Source organism: Parasteatoda tepidariorum, chromosome 3, assembly GCF_982258835.1.
Source record: "Parasteatoda tepidariorum strain Cologne lab strain chromosome 3, Ptep-v5.0, whole genome shotgun sequence".
In the NCBI taxonomy this organism is placed as follows: domain Eukaryota; kingdom Metazoa; phylum Arthropoda; class Arachnida; order Araneae; family Theridiidae; genus Parasteatoda; species Parasteatoda tepidariorum.
This window is the reverse complement of record NC_141757.1, coordinates 51,183,429-51,206,275: the sequence shown is the minus strand read 5'-3', so window position 1 is coordinate 51,206,275 and position 22,847 is coordinate 51,183,429. Positions and strand designations below refer to the sequence as shown.

General features: G+C 28.2%; 1 protein-coding gene and 1 long non-coding RNA gene across 2 annotated transcripts in view; one reads left to right on the top strand and one right to left on the bottom strand.

The window, feature by feature from the left end:
• The window catches only part of LOC139425288 (uncharacterized), a 109,534-nt gene extending 89,610 nt beyond the window's left edge, over positions 1-19,924 (top strand). Inside the window, exon 3 of the long non-coding RNA XR_015432544.1 lies at positions 19,786-19,924. This is a non-coding gene — a long non-coding RNA (uncharacterized LOC139425288). The remainder of the gene's footprint in view (positions 1-19,785) is intronic.
• Positions 1-22,847, bottom strand: part of LOC107438740 (uncharacterized) — a 150,181-nt gene that overhangs the window by 62,841 nt on the left and 64,493 nt on the right. The window lies entirely within an intron of this gene.

The window sequence follows — 22,847 nt, the reverse complement described above, 5'->3', positions numbered from 1 at the left end:
CCAAAATATTTTTTTTATTTAATTATAAAACTTTATTTACAGAAAAAAGATTTTATTAAAAAATTTACTTTTTAGTTAACGACTTGTCACTATTTTATAGTTTAAGCATGCAATCGGTCAAAATTTAGAGCCTCTAAATGTTAATCTCATTTTTGTAATTCACCATATTTCCGGAACTAATGGAATGAACCAAAATATTTTTTTTATTTAATTATAAAACTTTATTTACAGAAAAAAGATTTTATTAAAAAATTTACTTTTTAGTTAACGACTTGTCACTATTTTATTTAATAGTAGTTCTAAATTGTAAGATATGTAAATTTTAACACCGAATATTCTACGTAATTTTATACAGCAAAATCAAAATTTGAAGGATATCTGTCTGATTGTTCCCAAAAAAAAAGTATTTTAAAATACTTTTTAAGATGGTGAAATCCCTAAAAAGATAAATAAACAATAAGGGAACTAAACTTCGAACCTCTCTCCTGCCTGATCTATTGGGTTTTCAGATTTCGGCTATTCCCCATATTTTAAGGTCAAAAATCCAAATCCGTCGTAAAAAAACAAATATATATGTTTAGTTAGAGAAAGTACGTTTTTGCGTTTTATTTCGTAACTCTTAAAATATAGTCTACGTTAATTGGCTAATTAAAAATTAGGTTTTCGAACCATTTATATGCGTAAAACTAAGATCGATAGATCTAAAGTTATTAAAGATAATGGCTTTTTCCGATTACCGTATAATAAGGAAGCGGATAATGAATACAAAACTAAAAAAAATTTCATAATAGTTTAATCTATTAAATTAGAAAAAAAGGAGTTGAAAAAAAAACTGATTCGATACTGAAATGTCATATCAGTAACCAAATTTAAAACAGTCAAAATAAATTACAAGTTATAAGGAAAATAGAATTGATATTTTTCAAAATAACTTCATAAGTATGCATTTTTATCTGAAGAAATAAACATTTTTAACGAAATTGTTTATTTAAATAAACAAAGAATTTTTCTAACATTTTGTAACTAAACAACTAAGCATACGAATTTGAAAATCATGGAAGTCGCTAAATTAAAATAAGATCCTTTGATTTAAATTACATACTATCAAAATTAACTCTGGCAAATATCTTTTCAGCTGTGTTAAAGCTTACAATAGCAGAATTAAAAAAAAAAATAATAAAGAGCGATGCTTTGTAAATAGTATGGCAAGGGCAAGTATAGTTTGCTTATACAGTTGACGACTTAAAAGCTAGCTGAAACAGTTCAAGTTTGTTGTTGTTTCAGTTCATGAGTTCATAGGTTGTTACAATTTAAAACAAATTCTTTTTAAGCAAATCTTAATTTATAAGATATCTAATGAATTAAGCTCTAATGAATTAAGCTCTAATAATTAACATCAATTTAGAATTTAACTCTTGGTTAATTTACTTTTCACATTACAGTTGATATTTAATTCACTGGGAAGTAAATTTTTATACTAATTTCTTAAATGTTTTGGTCAATAACTTTTTTGGTGTTACAAACATTTCTAACAAATATAATAAAATTTGATGACAAGTATCGTTAAAATTTTTAAATGAGTGTTTTATGAATAAGTGTTTCAGTTGACCAGAAAACGCATCAATTAAATAATAAATAAACACAATAAAATATGACAGGTCATGTAGTTTAATTCTGAATTTCCAGTTAACAGATATTATTTAATATTTGAAACTTTTTCAAGGAACATGACATGATTAAACATTTTTATGATTAAATAACTCAAAGTATTATTGAATATAAAAATGAATTCAGTGTTAATGAATTTTTCGTTTTTAAAGATTTAAAAAGGATCAATAAGTTTTGAGTAGTTCTTTGAAAAATTTGTTTTGAAAATTGATTTTTTATTCATATTTTTTAATTTATTCTAAACCATACATATAAATATTCATTTTTGTTTGCATATAAATATCGTTTCAGATTTCGGAAGTCTTACAAAAAATTTTATTTTACTTTTAATTTGAATGACTAAATTCTTAAATTTCGCAGATTTAGTTTTCTTTTGAAATCGCATTTCTACTTTTTGAATTAATTTTCTATCCATTTTGGTGATTAATATATATATATACAGTTTTATGAAGATAAATATTGTGTTAGATTTTACATGTATTAGAAGTTTTTGTGTTTAAATGGTCAGATTCAATGCTAAATTGATGTGCTATGGATAACGTTTTTTTTTTTTTTTTTTTTTTTAAACCTTGTTTTTGTTTAATCATTTTGTGTCCTATTCATATTTTTTATTTATTTGACATTCAATGCTCGTTAAATATCTATACAGGTGTTCGCATAAAAATATGGTTTTAGTTTAAAGTGTCAAATTTTTTTTTCTTTAAATACAAAATTTGACCATTTAAGTAGTACTTTTTCACAAATAGAAAACATTCATTTTAATTTGGAAGTAATTAAGTATCTATCACAATTTTAGTTAGCTCTTTTGACGTTATAAATCATGAGAAAACAATAAAATGGATGTAAATAAATAAGAAAACATAAATTTACTCATAAAAATGCAAAAAAAAAAAAAAAAAAAAAAAAAATCTTCATTGAAAAATTTAAAACAAAATTTCTTTTTTTTAACTATAAATAAAGATACAATTTGAAAAACTCCCCCTCCTCAATGAATGAAATTTATACATTGTATCTTTCCTTTTTTAAGTTTAAATAAAACTCTTTAATTTATTAAGATTTTTAAAGATGAGACATCACAACAATGTATTTTATTAAAAAATGTAAAACGTGGATACATTTTATACGATCAATTATATTTTATACCTAATCTCCCTAATATAAAATACAAGAAAAAAAAAAGTAAAAATACAAAAAAAAAAAAAAAAAAAAAAAAAACCTTCATTGAAAAATTTAAAGTAAAATTTCTTTCTTTAGCTATAAATAAAGATACAATTTACAAAACTCCACCTCCCCAATGAATGAAATTTATACATTGTATCTTTCCATCTTTAAGTTTAAATAAAACTCTTTAACTTATTAAGATTTCCAAAGATGAGACATCACAACAATGTATTTTATTAATAAATGTAAAACGTGAATACATTTTATACGATCAATTATATTTTATACCTAATCTCCGTAATATAATAAAAGTAAATAGCAATAAATAAAAACATGTGGAAGCAAGAAACCGCGAAATGAAAAAGAAACTTTCCCGAAGAGCGAAGTCATTTAACGCATGTATAAATTTTAAATCTTTAGAACACGGAAGAGTAATAAATCAAACGGTGAAAACACCCTTATTAAATTAAAACTTTTTCTGGTTTCTTTTCCAATTCGATAAATCGCCAAACATAGCAACAAGCATCTGAGGTCGTCGCCAAGAGCCACCATAGAGAACGGTTTCGCAAGGATATCGACGGCCTAAGTTAGACAGCGCATGTGTAAGTGGTTCTCTTCACTATCTGCAAAGGTGGCGCTGCAATCGACATTCTCTCTCTCTCTCTGTCTTCCGAACTGAAATGCAGGGAGGGAAAAGCCCAGCAGAGAGCCGGGAGGAGTTCGTTATAAAGCCCAGCTGACCAAAAATAACCTGGCGCTATGCCCTATGCTTTTCTCCTCCCATCTCTTGTCAAGCTAACTATTGATCAGCATGTGTGAGTGTGTATGTGCGTGTGTGTGCTGAGTAAAGAGCACCGCCAGGAAATAAGCTCCACTGAAGCCTTTCGCTTTTGTCCCTTCAGGCTGTCACGCGGCATAGCAGTTGCCCCCCTGCCAGAACTTTCCATCGCCCCCCTCCCGTGAAAGCTTCGAGTGGGCGTACGAAAGAGTAGGGGAGTTGAGGGTGGGCAGACGAAATTGGGGGGGGGGGTGAGTGGCTCCGTCGCTTCCTTACATCCACCTTATTCACACATGCATCCATTCGCATACACACATACACATGGGGCCTAAAATTTGTGTGCGAATAGCCGGTGGCGCCGTCTAGCGGTTACCATAGGAACGAGTGTAATGTAATGTACTAAAGTGTTAATTTCAGTCGAAAGGAAATTTACTGAGTCTCCTTTTCTAACAGCATCCTTACCTTCTTAAGCTGATTAAAAAGGTAAATGCTACAGACTTTTTCTTCATGCTCAAAAAAACACCCTATTCATGAAAAGGTCAAAAAATAGTTCAATTGGTACAATTTAAAGGTTAGTTCTCAAGTCGGAACATTTTAAATGATTTAAAATCAAAAATACATTGTTGTGGTGTTCATGATTTCATTCATAAGCATTACATTAGGGAACTTAGTAACACATGCAAACACCAAAAATATAGGTACTGAAAGTATAACTCTTAAAAACCTACAACTCAAATGAAAAACCTACCAACGATATGTTTTAAAAGGTAAAAGTCATCAGTTTTAGTCATTAGATTGATCATACAGTTAAAGTCATTAGCCCTGGTTACAGGACTTTCTTAAGGTGGAAACCTGCTAACAGCTTTTTAAGGTGGAAACCTTCTAACAGCATATTTTAAGGTAAAAGTCATCAATCCTGCTAACAACATTTTTTTTAAAAATAAAAGTCATCAATTCTGCTAACAGCATATTTAAAAGATGAAAATCTGCTGACATCATTTTTTTAGGAAAAAGTAACTCCTCGTATCAGCATTTTTTTAAATGCCTTGATCAGGTTTTTAAACTATTTTACCATAACAAGTTTTAGCTCGCCTTTCAGTTTAATGCTTATTAATTCCCCTCTTAAAATTTTATTAACTTCATAATTCAATTGTTACCACATTTCTCTCGTTTCCTAGCTCCAGGTTTAATTGAGTTGTTCAATTCAGATTTCATTCTCCCATTGAATTTGAGTAATTTCATTTCGAAAAAAACATCACTTAAGATTTAGTATCATTCGTGCATAAAGTACCATTGACACATAAAGAACATTACTTCTTCTCATTTACAACCCAAATTAATGTTTATGGGAAACATAGAACATTATACATTCCAATTCGTTGAAAATTTATCGGAATTGCTACACGAGCCTTATGACGTTTCTTTATTTTGGACCAGAACGTTGTATAGTTTCCATGAAGAAGTCATCTGACAAAATTTGATAGAAAATTAAATAATAATCAAAAATATTTTAATTTTTTACTAGTTTACGAATTGTAATAGTTTTTATTGAACTTTTTAAAATAAATTCAAATTTCGGATTTTGTAAATTAAAATTGTCTAAGAAGGTGCACAAGTTGTTATACCTTGTAGTTCAATAAATTTTTGATCATTATTAAATGAAATAATACAAATCAGTTATTAAACTTTTTCAGCATACATCTATGCTATGGGTAATAGAGTTGTTTTACGGTTTTTTAATGTAAAATTAACGTTAAGGGAACTATCAGTATATTTTTAAAGTAGTAAAAAATCCAATCCTGCAAAAAAAGGGGGAATGTACTTTTTGTGAGTCTGATTTCTGTTTCTTAACTTTACGTTTTCACCAAATATTTGCAATTAAAGTGTTTGAGGTATGCTCCTTCAATTATTAAGGTTGTGTCTTCGTAATTCATTATCTGATTATAGGATGAAATGTTTTTAGATATTATTAGCTTTTTATTTTGCTGACTGCACAATTTTTATGCAATATATGATAACAAAGCATTTTGACACTTAAAATTCAAGTTATAAAAATTCGAGATAATGAAAATTAACTGTAACGGAGACGTATACTTACCATTTCAACTACCCAATCAAAAAATAAATAAAGATTTCAATCATGAAATAAAACATTTAAATATGAAATTCCCTTAAAGTAAACGTGAAAAAGATACAGAACTTTAGCAATTGAATTAGTGTAAATTGCTTTTGGTTGAAAACCTTTTTTTTTCCTTCTTCACTGTTACTGAGAATTGAAATTTAGAATAAACTGCTTTTTCGAAGAACTTCAGATAAGCTCTCACAAAAATTTTTTTAAACAAAAAGTCAGACTCATAATGAGCCTTTAAGTAACTACAATATTTCGAAAGCCGATTATTTGCAATAATGGAGAGGAGACAACAAAAATCACTTTTTTATTGTTATTTGTTAAAAGTTTTCCATTTCGGTGTCTTCACTCTCAAGGTCAGGAACAATTTTATGGTAGACAGCATATAAAAATGAAATAACTTTCCCCCTCCTGGCCTACATTACTCCCCCACCACCCTCTCCCCCTTTTTTTGCACACAATCATCAATCAGGTTGGCTGTCAAAGTTCTGAATCCCACAGTTTAGGAAGATGAAAAGACTTGGTGTGGGAGGAAGGAGGATTTTATCATTGAGTAACAGAATGAAATGTATTTCAAGAGGATGGGGAATAAAAAGAGGTACGCACGTGGTGGACGTCCGTCATCTCCAGAAAGATGATTTAGATGTAAATAATCTTACTATCGTCGTTCAGAAGAGAAATTTAATAAATAAAAACTTAAAATTTGTATCTCTAAATTTCCTTATATCTGTTATCGAAATTTATATTTATTCAAACAGGTGCAGCATTCAGCGTTGTCAGCACATCTTTAACACTAGATTGCCTAAGGAAGTCATTTTGACTGCTTTTAATTTCAATTAGAAAAACAATGATGTATATAATGACACATTATCTTAGAATTTCGTTCAACATATAATTTTTTTATTGTTAATATTTACTAATAACTTGTTATATAACTGAAAATAATATCAAAAATATTAAAAATTAACAAATTTCTTTACACAGTATTTATTCTTTTACAATCCAGTCATTTTGACTGCTTTTGGGCAATATAGGTATATACTAAGTTTAAATCTTTCTAGAGTTAAAGATAAAATTCCTAACTTCAAACATTGACGCAATCGGTACTCATGTGAATTTATAACGAATTGTTGGTACGTTGGGCTAAAGCAATTTTAACTTTTTGGGTACGGCTGGTACAATAAGTGGACCAGAATGACATACATCATGCTAAACGCGGTAAACAAAGAGTTAATGTAAAATAATTCTGCCATCCCAGTGCCGATGAAAGATTATTTGTGTTAGAGCCTTCCAGTCTAAAACTTTCTTTATGCGTACTCTACGAGTGAAGCATTGCATTTAAATGCTAAACACTTTAAGTGTCTGCAGGTCTAGGAAGTAAAAAATTAAAATTTTCAGCAGAGATATTATTCGTGTTCCTGTGTAGTAAGCATGCGTCAGACGTAGTGCTAAAAAATGATTTATATGTAAATTATTTTATTGTTCCAATACCGATGAGATATTACATATTTGTATAAGGGCATTTCATTTCAGACCGTGCATACTCACGAGAATAACATTTTATTTCAAAGGTTACATGTTTAACGTGCCAGCAAATCTTATAAGATAAAAATTGAAGTATTTAGCAGTGGTGCTATTTGTGTTCACGTGAATTTTGAACGAGCTTCGAGATTGGGAGAACATATCTTTTGTAAATGTGCATATAATATAATAGAGACTCTTTTAAATAATCTTCCCACAACTAATACTTTTGCAAGTACGATTATTGATTTATTGTTGACAAAGACGAAAATTCGGCGAATCGTCGATTTATAATGCTATTTTAGTAGTATTAAGATTATTACTTAAACCTTGCTCTACAATAAATTTTTTTTTCCGGTTCGGTCTTATTTATATGAACCTCGGTCTCAGAAGATCGATTGCGTAATATGAATCAATAAAAAGTATTTTTTAAACGTAAAGAAAATGCTTACGCTCGAGTTATGAAACATTAAGGATAAAATTGTAACTCTTGAAATAATAACAATATTATTAAAAAAAATTAAGACACATTTAATTTTATACCTTTTTACTCTTCTACTGATGCAAAAGTCAATACAATCAACAAAAAATAATTAAATGAATAAATAAAAAATACATATCCCTTTAGATTAATAATATAGAAAATAAACATTTAGAGGAACATTTGAAAAATTATATGCTGAAAAAATTATTTATCAGCATATAATTTTTGTTAATGTACTGATTTCATCGTTTGTGTGCAAAAATTTCATCATCACTGTTATGGCATATTCACAAATATTCGTTCATTTAAACAAACTACCCAAGCTTATTTATTTATAAAATAGAAATAGATCATTTGTTAATTGATTTATAAAAAAATTAAATTGCCAAATTTCAAGGAAACTAATTAATTGAATTTCAATTCAAATAAACTAATTAGGTTAAAAAAATTTTTAATATAGCTGCTATGAAAATTTTTAATCAACAAATGCTTTTTCAAAAAGCTTGCAATTTTTTAAAAATTTTAATGTCAAAAAGGAGAGAAAAATTCAAAAATTCTTAAAAACGATACACTCTGTGAATAAGGTATGAACTAAGTGATATATTGTAAATTATTGATATTTCTGAAATATTGTGATTTCGATATTTAAAAATCTTTTATCATTATATATTGTGTTACATCATAGTACGATAAATTTCGAAGGTACGAAAATTATCAAACACGATATAAATCAAATACGATAATACCACGATATGATTTAATATGCGATAATTATGTAGTTAATTATGAATATCGAAAACCATAATGTTGGGAGAAATAACGACAATTTTGGAATACGTTATTATAATAAGTTTGATAAATTTCATTTGGCGATGAAAAATAATTCGAAGCAAATAGTATGTAAATTATTTGAAATAGTAAAATGTAGCAATATGTTACAAAATTCTGATATTTTCTGAAGATATATCGAGATAATAAAAACTTCTAGTATCGTCATGCATCAGTATGGATGAGAATATAAAATAAATTAAACTGAAAGAAATGAAATTTTTTAATTGTTTCTTGATAAATTTTTTTTAACAAAAATAAAAATAAAATCGATTTTAGATTTTTTTTAATTCGAAACGTAAACAAATTAAAACTCTCGTTACGAAACAACTAGTTAATTTTATAATCATTAAAAGAATTAAGAAAATCGCAACAAATTTCTTTTAAAACGTGTTGAAGATACTAAAACATTAAAGAATAAAACATCGAAATAAAGAAGTCGGGGCTTTTTCGAAAACGCAAGGTCATCGTAAAAAGAAACTGCAAACGATCATAAAAATAAAATTTTCACCCATTGACGCACTTTCGTGTTGAATGAATATTTTTCCGAAAAAGTAGTAACAACAACTTTTCCACGCGAAGCTTTAATAAATTTATTCTATCGTCAATTCATTTAAATTCAATTGTGAAGCACGGGTCAGAAGGCGAATTAAACTAATTACCCAGTTTTTCGGTCGACAACCATAAACTTTAAATTAGCAAAAGTGGTTACAGTTAATGACTATGGATTGAATAAAATTGTTTTAAAAGCGCCTGACGATCTTTTCTCCGATGGAGCATGCGCAGTAATGATGAAAACATCCAAAGCACGTACGGCCATTGACTTGATAAATCAATATCGGAGTAAATTCTTTTCTAGTGTCATATTTTTCCTACTTAATTTTATTTTTTTGCTTTTGCTGAAATGCAAAAATGTTATTTGAGAATGAAGCAAGAATAAGTATTTGAATATTTATTCGAATTTGTTTATTTCGTAAGTGAAGAATTTCTCGCTAGGTATAAATATTCAGTGGAGTCAATTTAATAAATACTTGTAACATAAATATTCTTTATTTTTTTATTTATCTCGACATTAATATGATATGACAGAGTAAAAATAATGAACTTACTGAAATCGGAAACTTTCGTTTTGTATTTTATTTAAGGTTGTTATTTTCATCTTTGCTTGTAAAAATATATCGTTAATTTCTAGAGAAGTCATATGTCGGCAATAAATTAGGAAAATAGCTGCAGTTTATTTTTAATCTCGCAAAATTAAAATTTCAATCTTGATTTTTCGAAATGAATAATAATAATGAAATAATTGAGAAATGGATTTTGTTTCTTTTTACCTGCATGTATGATGATAGTTATTACGATTGAAGCAGAAATAATCATCTTAAAAAAGTACCATCCTTTGGTTTACAGTCAATTTTAAATAAATTAAAAAGTGACAAAAAGTTTAATTTTTAATTTTTTTCCATTGATAATAAAAAAAAATTAAACTAAACTCAGTGGTGCGACCGTCCATAGAGTACCAAAGCCTACTGTGCCCATCTCAGTTTTCTTGACCTTGGGATCTGGGGTGCCGGAGCAGATGTTCCGGTTAGGTGGTCAGCCGAAATCGGAACACCCCTATGTTTAGTTCCCAAGCACGCTTGCTACTCATTTTATCGACCCACTGAAGGGATGAAAGGCGGAGTCAACCTTGCCCGGCCTGAGGATCGAACCCAAGACCTGCGGCAGGAGAGCGCGAAGCGCTACCGCTCAGTCACCAGGCGTCAATAAAAAAAAATTTAATTCTATGATATTTATTCATTTTATAAATGGCATAAAATGGAAGAATGGCTTGTCTAAATTAAAATAATTTTTTACGTTATAAAGCATTATTTATTTCTTACATAGGAAAAAACAACTTTAAAAATAGAAAGAATTGCTTGTTTAAAATGTTTGACTATAATGAAAAAAAATTACAGTTACTCATATTAATATATATTGTATGATTATGTAGAAGAGACTAGATTAAAGCACGCGTCTTTCTACTTTATTAAGTCTTGCTACATAATTATGAAGCAATTCTTGAGGTACCTTCAAATTTACATATAATTTAAAACTGGTTTTAATTACGTTAACCCTGATTTTATCAATAAATCCTATGCACAAGAGATCCAGTATCGGAACTTGAATCTCGGTTGTCTTATTTTCTACATCAATTTAAAAAATACACTGCTGCTAGTTTGGTAATAAAGATTGACAAACATTATTGGTTATTAAGATAACAAAGGTTATGTAGATTTACAGCAAGAAGCATATATATTCTGTATATGTATCGTCTGTTCACCGTCCGCGATAAAACAAAATATATGTTGCTGCTTAAAAGTTTAGCAAGTAAAAATCAGCTTTGCAAATTGGAATTATCATATGAAAGAAATACATAGAAACATACAAATGAATCTAAATACACAAGATCTTACTTATAACGAGTCCTGATTTAAAGAGAATCCGGATTTAACGTAGAAATAGGAAATATTTGGTTGGTATAATGTTGATGTTGTCTATTGGAGTATAAGCCAGCTTATAACGAGTAAATCCTGGTTTTAGCGAGCAATATTTTTGTGATTCATTTAATTTCTATTGAATTCTAAGTTTACAGCTCAGCCAATCCCCTTCATTGATAAATTCCATTTCGACAATTTTCGGGTCGACGAATTCCTTTTTGATGTTTTTCGGGTTAACGAATTCCTTTTTGATGTCGACGATGTTTTTCGGGCTATGAGTCTTACGTGAAAAAATATCATTAAAAACAGCAATACAACAAAGAGACAATAAGACAGTTCAAAGCAAATTAACTTCTTTCAATTGTACTGTTCAGAAATAAAAAAAAAATACTTAAGTACTATGTTTCTAATTTAGTACGTGTGTATGAACTTTTATGATATTTCCTCGAACCCATTTTTTTTACGATCACTCGGTTGAAACGAGCAAATATTGCTGTCACTTTCGTGCTCGTTATAAGCGAGTTCGAATGTAATGTAAATAAAACACACACAATGCCACAAAAGTAGACATGCTTCAGTTTTGATTTTCTAAACAAGAAAAACAGAGCAACAAAATGTAATTCCGTGTTTCGATACTAAAAAGATTCTTGTTTACAGAACAGAATAAAGTACTTCTGATTTTTTTTTTTGTTGCCATTATTCGTGCTTTATTCACATTATTTAGATTTAATAATAAGTAGCACAAAGTATACAATTTAAAGTGTAAAAAGTATAGTTTTTTGGATACATTGATACACTTTTTTCCCCGCATGAAATAAATATTAGTTTGAGTATATAAAATTATATCAAGTATTTAAACCCTATTTTCCGAAATTTAATCCGTGAAATAAAACCTAAATTTGTACTCAAATGTATTAAATCATAGAAATTTATTCAAATAATTTCAATGTAATCATACTTGTTTTGCAAAACAATGCAAATTTAAACTATTGATAAGCACTGTAAAATTAAAGCGATCTTTGTGTTACATAAAAAATACATTTGCGTTTAATTATTTATGAAAATGATTATGAGTCCTTTAATATCACATTAATTAAAAAAAAATTGAGTAATTTCTGCGAATAAAGTTATTTGAAATTTCAGACTTAACTATAAATGGTATTCAGACTTAGTACAATTTAATTGTTCGTAACTATTTTAACAACTTCATAGTACTATGTTTTACTTACTAACTCGTCAGACTTAGACGTATTATTTAGCATATGATTTTGGATGAACTAGTCTTACGTTAATACCTTAAACGAAATCGTATACGAGACGTAACTACGACCATTATTCAAAATGTTTTAACTTAGTTTGTATACGAATTGAAAAAAAATCGAAATAATTTTACACAGAAATTTATTTTACTTCAAATTTAAAGAGGACAATTTTAACTTTTTAAATCCTAACAAAAAACCATTAAACAAACAAATTTTTCTTTGCTTGAAAAAAAGATTATCCAGTTGATGAAGAATTCCAAAAAGTCACTAAAATTCAGTAAAAAAAAGCCGCTTAACTTTTTGCTGTAGTTTTTAAAATTGTCGTCTGCGAGAAAAGAAGATAAAAAAAAAGAAGATAAAAACTATTCTTGGTAATTTCGAAAAACAAGTCTAAAACAGACCCAAAGTAGGATTGTAATCATATTTTCTAATATTTTGGGCATTTTTTTATTCAAATTTTTTCTTCTTATTTATTCGAGATAAAAGAAGAACCGAGATAGAAAAATTGTTTTGTTTGCTGCTCCAAAAGTTTTAAGCATATGAAAGAAGGAAAAGTTCAAACAGTGCTATGCAGTCCAATTTTTTTCTCTCGTCTTTTTTCTCTACCGTCGTGTTTCTTTGTGCTGATAGTTTATCCCCCTTTTTTTAGGGTGGAAAGCAGACCAATTAAAATTTAAGCAGAGTAATTTCAGCTAATTACAGAGGAAATCCTATGCTTTATTCAAGTTTTTTTCCACTAATGTAAGCAGAACAAGGGACAGATAAAAAAGAAGAGCACAGAATAGCAGATGTGTCGTTTGCTTTTGCTTTTTATAGTGAGACGAAAAAAAAATTATCCAGAAAATAAAAAATTACTCAAAATTGCATCCAAAACAGAAAATTAAAAGAAAGCTGAAAACACTAAGCTTAAATCTCTCTTTTTTTCATTTTTGTTTTTTTCTGAACATGTATGAAACGGGGATCGATGTCAGCAACAACACCGATGAATATCGCTGCCATTAATTGTGCTAAATTAACTGCATGATTATTTAGTCTATTTTGGAACATAAAAAATAATGCAAAATTATTAGTTGATGTTATAGAGAACTTTAAAATTAATTCAGAATATTGATTATAGCGATTGTTCTAATCACACATGGAAGGTTTTGGCTAGTTTAGGTTCATCGAAAAAAAAGAAAAAAAGACTGACATCTGAAAAAACCCACAAATCTTGCTGTTTTGAATTAAGAGTGTTCATTAGAGTTAAGGAGAGGCTCCTAAGAATGCTATTTTCTAAACTTTACAATTTTAAGTTGTTTTCTTCAAAATACTTTTGGATAAACTTTCACTATATTTATTAATTTTTAACTAATTTTTTTTATTCATGCAAAAAATTTAAAATTTCTAGATGAAAATTTAAAAAAAAAAAAATTTTAAAAATAGTTTACTTTTTAATAAATAAATTTAAAACGAATTAAAATAACTTAATAAATATATTTCTTTGGTTACTGTATATTATGAATTAACTTCTGCGAAAATATTTGCAATTTTAAAAACTCTCAAAGAACGCTGACTAAGACAAACAATTGTGAGGAAATTCTGCAATGAACAACCTACATCAATATTGGGACGCCAAGACCCAGGGAAAGCAACCAATATGATCTTAAAAGTGAACCCATTGTTGCTGTTAAAGTCGTAATTGAAGAGTTATGACTCGTGACATTTGTGCAACATTTAGTCCGATTCTGCTACTAAAATTTGTACTACTTTGCATTGTTTTGTTCCGAATGCATCTTTCTTAGCATGACTTTACATTTAATTTAAATGCTAACATGTTAACTTGTTAATCAGATATTTGCAATTTACGTGTTCTTCTCTTACCTTCACTGAATCTTAATACGCCTATCGTTGCTGTATTTCTAATGATATCAAACTTGGTCCCTTTTTTATTTTGACTACTATTTACAAATGAAATATTTCAGATGAAAAATTAAAAATACGTACATTTTTACGAAGTAGTTCCCTTTGTGTTAAGTTACAATGTTACTCTTATATGTTAGTATTGAATCAAATGCGTTGAATTTAACAAGTACAAAAAAAAACCATGTATACGTAGCAATTGTTTATCAACTTTAAAATGATTGATAAAATATCTAAGGTCTAAAGAAAAGCAGTTGGTTGAATTCAATATCAAATAATTTCATACCCAAAGAGAACTAACGCAATCTAGGTATAAATAATAAATAAACATAGAATCAAAATGAGAGAAATAAAATCCAAGAAAATAAGAGAAAACTGGAAAAGATGATGTTCGATCATACAAGAATTCTCATGAAACTCAGACATTGTTTCCCATAAAAGTATGAATGATGTAAATCAGTGATATATTTCACAGACATTTATTTTATTAAGTGGCAAATTCTGTCTATCTCGATCAAAAATACTGCCACATCTGACTAGATATAGGAAATAATATTAGAGATATAAAACAAAATAAAATTAAAATATAAATTTCGCTTGAAATGTTCGAAAACTTCTGTATATGACGCAAAATTGTTTTTGGGACTAAGAGATATATAGTTAAGTATATTTTCCCTAATTAAACTACTAAAAGGATTATTTAGATTTTCGTAGGTTTGTAAAAAAAGCATACTTAAGTATTGTATAAATAAAATTAATCTATTCATTTTTGAAATTTCATTTATATTACATTTACATTAAAGAGAGTGATTAAAATGGATATTTGAATTTATTGGATTTTAAAATTAAAATACCAATTGTTACAGTAAAAATGAAACATTGTATAGCTAGATATACACTGAAAAAAATACAGATCCAATAAGGGTATAAAGTCCTGCCTCTTCGGGTGCATTATCCGTAAAATCTATTTTATCGCAAAATTCATTTTTATCGTAAAATATTGTATCGTAATTTTTATAGTAATATTTATTTAACTAGAGTAATTCCGTGAAGTTACAAAAATTATTATTGTAAAAATTACGGTATATCAGATTCCTTGTTCCGTAACATGTTCCGGTAAAAATTGATTTCACAGTAAAAAGTACCGGTACTCAAGGTGCTGGTGCTTTTTACTCTAATTTGATTCAGAATTTTACAGTGTAATAATATGTAATATTATTTTTATTAAAGGATATGTTGTTTTAAATTTTTACGTAAGCAATACTTTAAAATTATAGCTAAATTGATTACACTCATTACTTTTTTTAACTTGGTTTTTTTAACAAAAATTTCCTAGTACTGCAATCAATTTCTTGCATGTGTTCACCTTAATAATTATAAATCTGAATAATTATAAATCTCTAAAATGTAATTCTTAAATTGATCACAAGAAGTAAAGAATTCGCGATCGCAACGCTTGAGTACGCCGTCTAGCGGGAGCCTGTAAATATCAGACATTAATTTATCACGTTTTCATTTAGTTCCATCGAAATCATTGACAGAATCAGACGCCATTTTTTAGCAGCAAATAAGAAACAAAATTTCCCAAAGGAAAAGGCCGAAGAACTTAAAAAAAATCTCCAGAATATTAGTAAATCTTTCAGGAACAGAACACGCCAAACGTTTGAAGAAAAATTCCTCAATAATTTTTAATTTCTATTATCAACAAACTTGCAACTGATGACTTCCGATTTCGGATACTGTTACAGATGTGTGTATTAAGGTAAAATGCATTTCTTCTGTCTTCAATTCATTACGAATTAAAGTGAAGTCAACATTGCTTTCGTCATTCCAGTGAATAAATATGAATTCAGAACATACAGAATTGTAATAGTTATAGCATATTCTTCTTCGTTATAGAATAGTATATATTTCTGTATCCATATAATTCGGAAAACAACAATAAAAAATTATCCAAGTTACTTGAAATAGTGCCATTTGTGCTGATTCTCAATTAATTTTAATCATTTTCTTGGTAAGTATTTTTTAGTTTTTAAAGAATAAGTTCAACTAGAATTTAGCTATTCTGTTTTCAGCTACATATTCAAATTAATATCAATTATAAAATTTTGCTGTGTAGTATGTTATCTAAAAGTAATGAAGGGATAAACTATGTATCTATTATTTGAGAATAAAGTTTTCAAGCAATGAACTCATCATTTTGGAATTCTCCGGGAATTATAAATCAGGTAAATGCAATGATTTTTACCATAAAAAATTTGCTTGTAAATATTTTTTTTTCATTTGATGATGGTTCTCTACAGAATGGTTTTTTACGTCTGATTAAGAACTATAAGAATAATAAAAAAAGAAACAATATGAAAGTTTTTATTTCAATGTAAAAAATTCTTAAAATCGTTTTTTTATCCTAAGAATTCGTTATTTTCCGTTTTTTAGTTTATAATTTTTTGATAAAAATTGTTCTCAAAATACTTCTTTTGAAAAATTAAATGGTATAATATTATGTGTTTATGTATACTTTTTGTATATTCCAATGTTTGAAGTAATATGACTCAGAAAAGTATGGAATAAAAATTCGGTACTTACGTATTAACGCCACCACCGCTACAGATTTGGCGGTTTTTAAGTGCCGCTAATCTACACTTAAAATTTTTGCGACAATTCATAAAATAAAACACTTTATTTAAAATCAAAATAGTCAATCGGATTTCGGTGGAAAATGAGCCGATATAGAGTTTAGCATAGATTCAAAACAATCATATCGCCATATGAACTCTGATAAATAAGATTCCAAATGAAATAACATTTCCAAAACGTACGTTTACCAAGATAAAGTTTTATGTTGTGGGAATTGGTACATTTTCGTTTTTTCGGTAAAATATTTTCCTCCTGAAAAAATAAAATTGCATCTTGTTTTGTTTTTGGCAAATCCCAAAGACGAATTTTTGTAGCACTAAAAATGGCGACAAAAAAGAATTGTTTTTTTGTTTTTGTTTCGTCAGCATTCTTCATTTTACGTTTCTTAGTTTCTAAATAATGATTTTTATTGAAACTTGAAATTTTTTGATAAAAATTGTTGTCAAAAAACTTTGTTTACAAAATTAAATTTTATTAAATTATGAGGCTTATGTATACTTTCTGTTCATTTAATTTTTGAAGTAATATGATTCTTAAAACTATAGAATGTAAAGTTTAAATGGGCCTTTCATGTTATATCATTAAATTTAGTAAAACTATTTCTCGGGCATTAGGTTTTAACTCTTATAAGAATATACATATTTTTTTCTGTTAATGTACAAATATTTTTCAGATGTGTTTTGGATATTCCTGCTCTAATAAAAAGAGATACCATTTTGTTTTCGTTTGCATAAGAAAGAATATCAAGCATTTTTCTTTTTTAAATTTAATTAGCCACAATAAAGAAGGAACGTTGCAATGCTACGTGCTACATTAACGACGTCTCTAGAGTAACTGAATGACTGTTCATATAGAAATCGCAGGTATTAGTCTCATACAACAACGCCCCCTATAGTTCGTTGCGATCGCGAATTCTAGTAGAATTACCGAACTGTATGGTTATGACATTTCTGGTAAAAAAAACAACAACATAATTTTGGATCATGAAACCAAAATATACGGTATTTAAACCCTTAATTTGGTAATTTTTCTGTTCATATGGTAACGATTTACCAGAAATTCTTCTTTTCAAAATTATAGTTTTTTATTACAACACATTTATTAAAAAATACAAAACTGAAAAGTAAATTTAACTGAATAAATTATTTTTATGCCATGCTGTACGGCACAGTGATAAATTTACAAAATTTTAGCACGTTTACTAAATTTTAGCACATAATATAAGTCATATTTTATTTCTAATTATGTAAAAATCATTACCAAAGCGTTTCACTAAAAATTTCAGAGCTTTTTAGAATTCCCATTGTGCCAGAAAATGGCAAATTTGCCATATTCTGGTAAATTTCATTCCTGGTAAATTTTACCATATTCTGGTAGTTTTAAACATACTTTTTTTCTCAGTGCAGTATTGTAAATTCTGGTGCGTATAACAATTCAAAATGTATTAAAAGTTATTTGTATACAATTTTTAAAAGTTTGTTTTACACAGTTTTTAAAAGTTATGTTTGTAATTTAGTACAGAGACTAAGCGAAGGAGCAACAGCCTCGAGCATCTAGCAAAAGGAGGCATCTAATAAACGACTAAGGCACAAAAACATTTTATCTATTTAAAATCATTTTTATATCAAACTAAATTTTTAGACTATGTTAATACATTCGCTTATGCAACATACTGTATGAAGAATAAATTATGATTTTAGAGCTTCTTTAATAATTAAGTTTTAGGTCATTAAAATGTAAAAATTTTTTACAGCTAGGAAAATTTAGACTCTTAGAAGTAATACATTTTCTACCACCGAATAATTTACGTTTACATTTTCATGTATCGAATTTAGATTTTTATAAATTTACTAAGGGGCTAAGCCCCCTATTCGCTAACGTTCACCGACCCTGAAGATTGCTTCGCAATAATTGCTGTTTCTTGGTATAAAACAGTTGAAATTATTCAGTCAAAAATATATGTAGTAAAAAGAAACTTATGCTGCCACTTCCCACTTCCAAATATTTACCTTATGATAGTATTGAGATCTATTAGTGAACATAAATCATTTTTTTAAGTAATCATTTTTTAAAAAAACAAATAAAGTTAAACATATATTGTTATAACAAATTAAGTGAGTTTACAACTGTTATTTAAAATTTTTGCTTACCAAATGAATGAATGTGTATTATAAATACAATTTTTGCATTCATCACTTTGTGCATGAAGCTGAAAGTCAAGTTCTAAAAATAGTTTAACGAATCTCTTCAGCCGTAATTCATAATAGTATATTAATGTAATTTACACCCAAAAATAATAATTGTAAAATGGTGAATAAGATCAGACACCGATTTAAAAAACTTTATCTTTACGTAAAATTACGTTATTCAAATAATAATAATAATAAATTATTATTATTATTTGAATTATTATTACTATTTGAATTATTATTATTATTTGAATTATTATTATTATTTGAATTATTATTATTATTTGAATTATTATTATTATTTGAATTATTATTATTATTTGAATTATTATTATTATTTGAATTATTATTATTATTATTTGAATTACTATTATTATTCGAATTATTATTATTATTTTAATTATTATTAGTACTTAATTTAGAAAACAAAGAAAATCAAAAACGTAATAATAACAGTACCTTTAAATTAGGAATGTAAAAATATTACTAGAAAAGCAGTACCTTTATGACTTATATCAATTTTATGCTGATGACAACCAAATCAATATGAAAATTTGTGTGGGAAAACTGGATCCTACCATGTGATTTTCCGGTCAATAAAAAGAAACCGACAAATATAGAAAACTTTGTTAGACCATTATGTTTCTAGGTTACATAAAAAATATCGTTCTGTAGCCTTAAAATTTTTTTAAAAATGAATTTCCATTTTGTTATTTTACCCCCCTGTTTACATTATTAAACTTCTTTTTCCAGAATCATCTGATCGAGTTCGCCCATGGCATCTATACCCTTCTGCCAGTCACTGAACAAAATACTACATCTCTCCTAATTAAACTTTTTAAAAACTGATATTTGAGTCAAAATAATGTGGGATAGTACAATGGTTCATCAGGTAAGTAATCTGCTATGTTCGTTTACCATTATAAGTCATTTTTGTTTTTTATCAAATACTCAATACCAGTGATCATATCCAAATCGGCCCAGAGTTAGTGTTCCTAAATGGTATCAGATCACTTGTAAATGCTTAAATTCTGAAGATTTGTTAGCCGTAAATAACATAAATACTCTTGATAACCGTTACATAATTCATACAAAAAATATCCTCATAAGATACTTTATAGTTACCAAAAATTTGATTGTATTTATTTGAAAAATTAAACTTAGAGTCCTCCCTGAATAGTTTATTAAATAAGATTGAAAAACTATAACCAAAAGACGTTTTTAACTTAGAGGTTATTTTTAAAATTCTAAAACAGCACTTTTTACATTTAATAACCGAGTTTCAATAAATCATACACACTAAGGTATCACAACCATTATATAAACTACTTATTAGTTCATGTATGAGGTTTAAACTTATGTTAATTTAGTCTCAGAGATGAGACATGTTTGTTAATAATTACAGAGCTTCAAAGAAGAACATATTAATCTATCTAATTCATTGAATTGATCGATTACTTAATGTGTTAAAACGAACAGAGTAGTTAAATAATTAGAAAAACAGTAATAAATACCTTTACGCGAAGACATAAGATAAAGTAGCAAATGAGTAGTTGAGTTATAATATGCCTATGTGTCTACTAGACCAGTAGACTAGCGAGACGTCTGGACGACTCTTCGTGAGAGCTTAGTGTTTTCTACAAACATTGTATTTAGAAATCAGATTTGGATTATTTTATTATAAAAAATATTCGAACTTTTTACTTCTATATCAAATACAAATTTAATCAAAAATTTAACCTTTAGTAAATATTAATACATTTCGGGTCTACTTTCTTAGTAATCTGTACCAGATCTTTAATTTTGAGGTATTTATTTTTCATTTAGTAATATCTTTCACGTTTCTAACTGTAAAGTACTTTTAGTCCCAAATGCCGTGCAAATCAGTTACAATGTAAATAAGATTTCAAGTTGAACCTTGTTTCTGCCCATAAAAACATCCTGTAAATAAGTGTCTTCTTTTTTGAACCGATTCCCTCTCAGAAAAGTTAATTCAGTCAAGACCGGATACCAAGATTGGTATCCGTATTTTAAACTGACAACACCAGCCGATCATAATCCAATGGCTGAATCCTCAAGGAAGATTTCTAACAGTGAGGTACTTTGAATCACAGTACCATGCAGATTTGCTGAAACTTTGGTTGTAAACTTAATTACCGTTCATCAAGAATATCGTGTAAAAGTATCTACTTTTTTTAAAAACGTTTTTCCTCTCATAAAAATTAGTTTCAGCTTGTACCAAAATTTAAATCGGCATTTTCAATCAAAAACACCAGCAGAACATAAGCCAGCGACTAAATTCTCAAGAAAGATTTTCTAACAGTGAGTTACTTTGAATCACAATACCACGCGGAACCTTAATAAGATTTTAAGTTGAACCTTTTTACTGTTCATCACAATATCGAGAAGAAGTATCTTTTTTTTTAATTATCTAATTCTCTCTCAGAAAAATCAGTTCAAGCTTGTACCGCGATAATATCAGTGTTTTAAACTAACACCTACAGTACAGTCTAAATCCTCAAGGAAGTTTTTTTCCTTTACTTTAACTATAAGGTCATTTGAATCAGAATATCATGCAAATTTGCTTCGACTTTAATAATATTTTTGGTTAAACATTTTTTTTTCTGTTCATTATAGTATTCCGCAATCAAGGAAAAGATATATTTATGTCCATAATAAAACGAGTATGATTTAAGGTTGTAGTCTTACTTATCTTGCAGAATTTTTTAAGCAAGTATAAATGGTTTTTAATATGTATGGTTACAATTAAATGTAAAGAAAGCTGAGCCAAACTTTAAAGCGTGTTTAATTTCCTTTAATGATAATTAAAGATTCTAATATTTGCTTGAAAATAATGCTCGTTCACGTAGTCATTATCTATTTCGATTTAATATCAACTGCTTAATTAGACGAATAGTTTTTTTTAGTGTTTTTAATATAGTTGTCCGAAATATTTTTAATAAAGATCATTAATCTAACTTAATATCTATATAAACTTTTTATATAACTTTTTGAGTCTAAATTAGGCTAGTTTTAAAGTTCCGCTTTACTTTGTTGTATAATATACTTTGTTGCATAATTACCTTGTTGCATAATGTGCGCTCAATGAGAGAATCACACATTCTGTTACACTCTTATCCACGAAGATGATTCCAAAATGGCTATATCTGCACTGGACAGATATCTTTTGAGAAAGTGCAAAGAATGGTTGGTCCCTTGGGGGTGCACGTAAGAAAAAGTGGAAGGTCGAATTCGATTTTTCCATTGCCTGCTTCTAGAAAAGAGGACTCGTGTGACAGAGGTGGATGAGGAAGAGGGTAGGGAGGATGAGAAGTTATGCAAATGAGGGCCGCGTCACCCGCAGCTGGCCGTGATTAATGGGGGCGGGAGGCCCCGGGGCCTCAATCGGCTCTACTTTCTTCTCTCATCTCAACTTTTTTAGTTCTTTCTTTCTTTGGTCGTCTTCTTCTTTCTGACTGTCCAAAGAGAAAGCAAAGTCCACTTTATGCAGATGCGAGAGGAATTGTTTTATTCTTCTTTCAGTCTTTTTTTTTCTTTTTTTGCTTCGCAAGCTGAATTTAAGGGTAGATCTTCAGCCTGGAGGCATTCTTTGTACTAATTTTTCTCTTCTTATCTTTTTTGGTTGTATAAGATTTTTCTTTATTTTCTTGTTTTGTTTTTAACTCATGCACGTTTTTCTAGCACATTAACTCTACGGTTAGAGACGCTTGTTTTTTGAGCAGCATTCAGGTGTTTCCTTTGCCATTTAATTAAAATTAGTCCCCAGCGTCTTATCTGAAAACAGTTTTCCACCT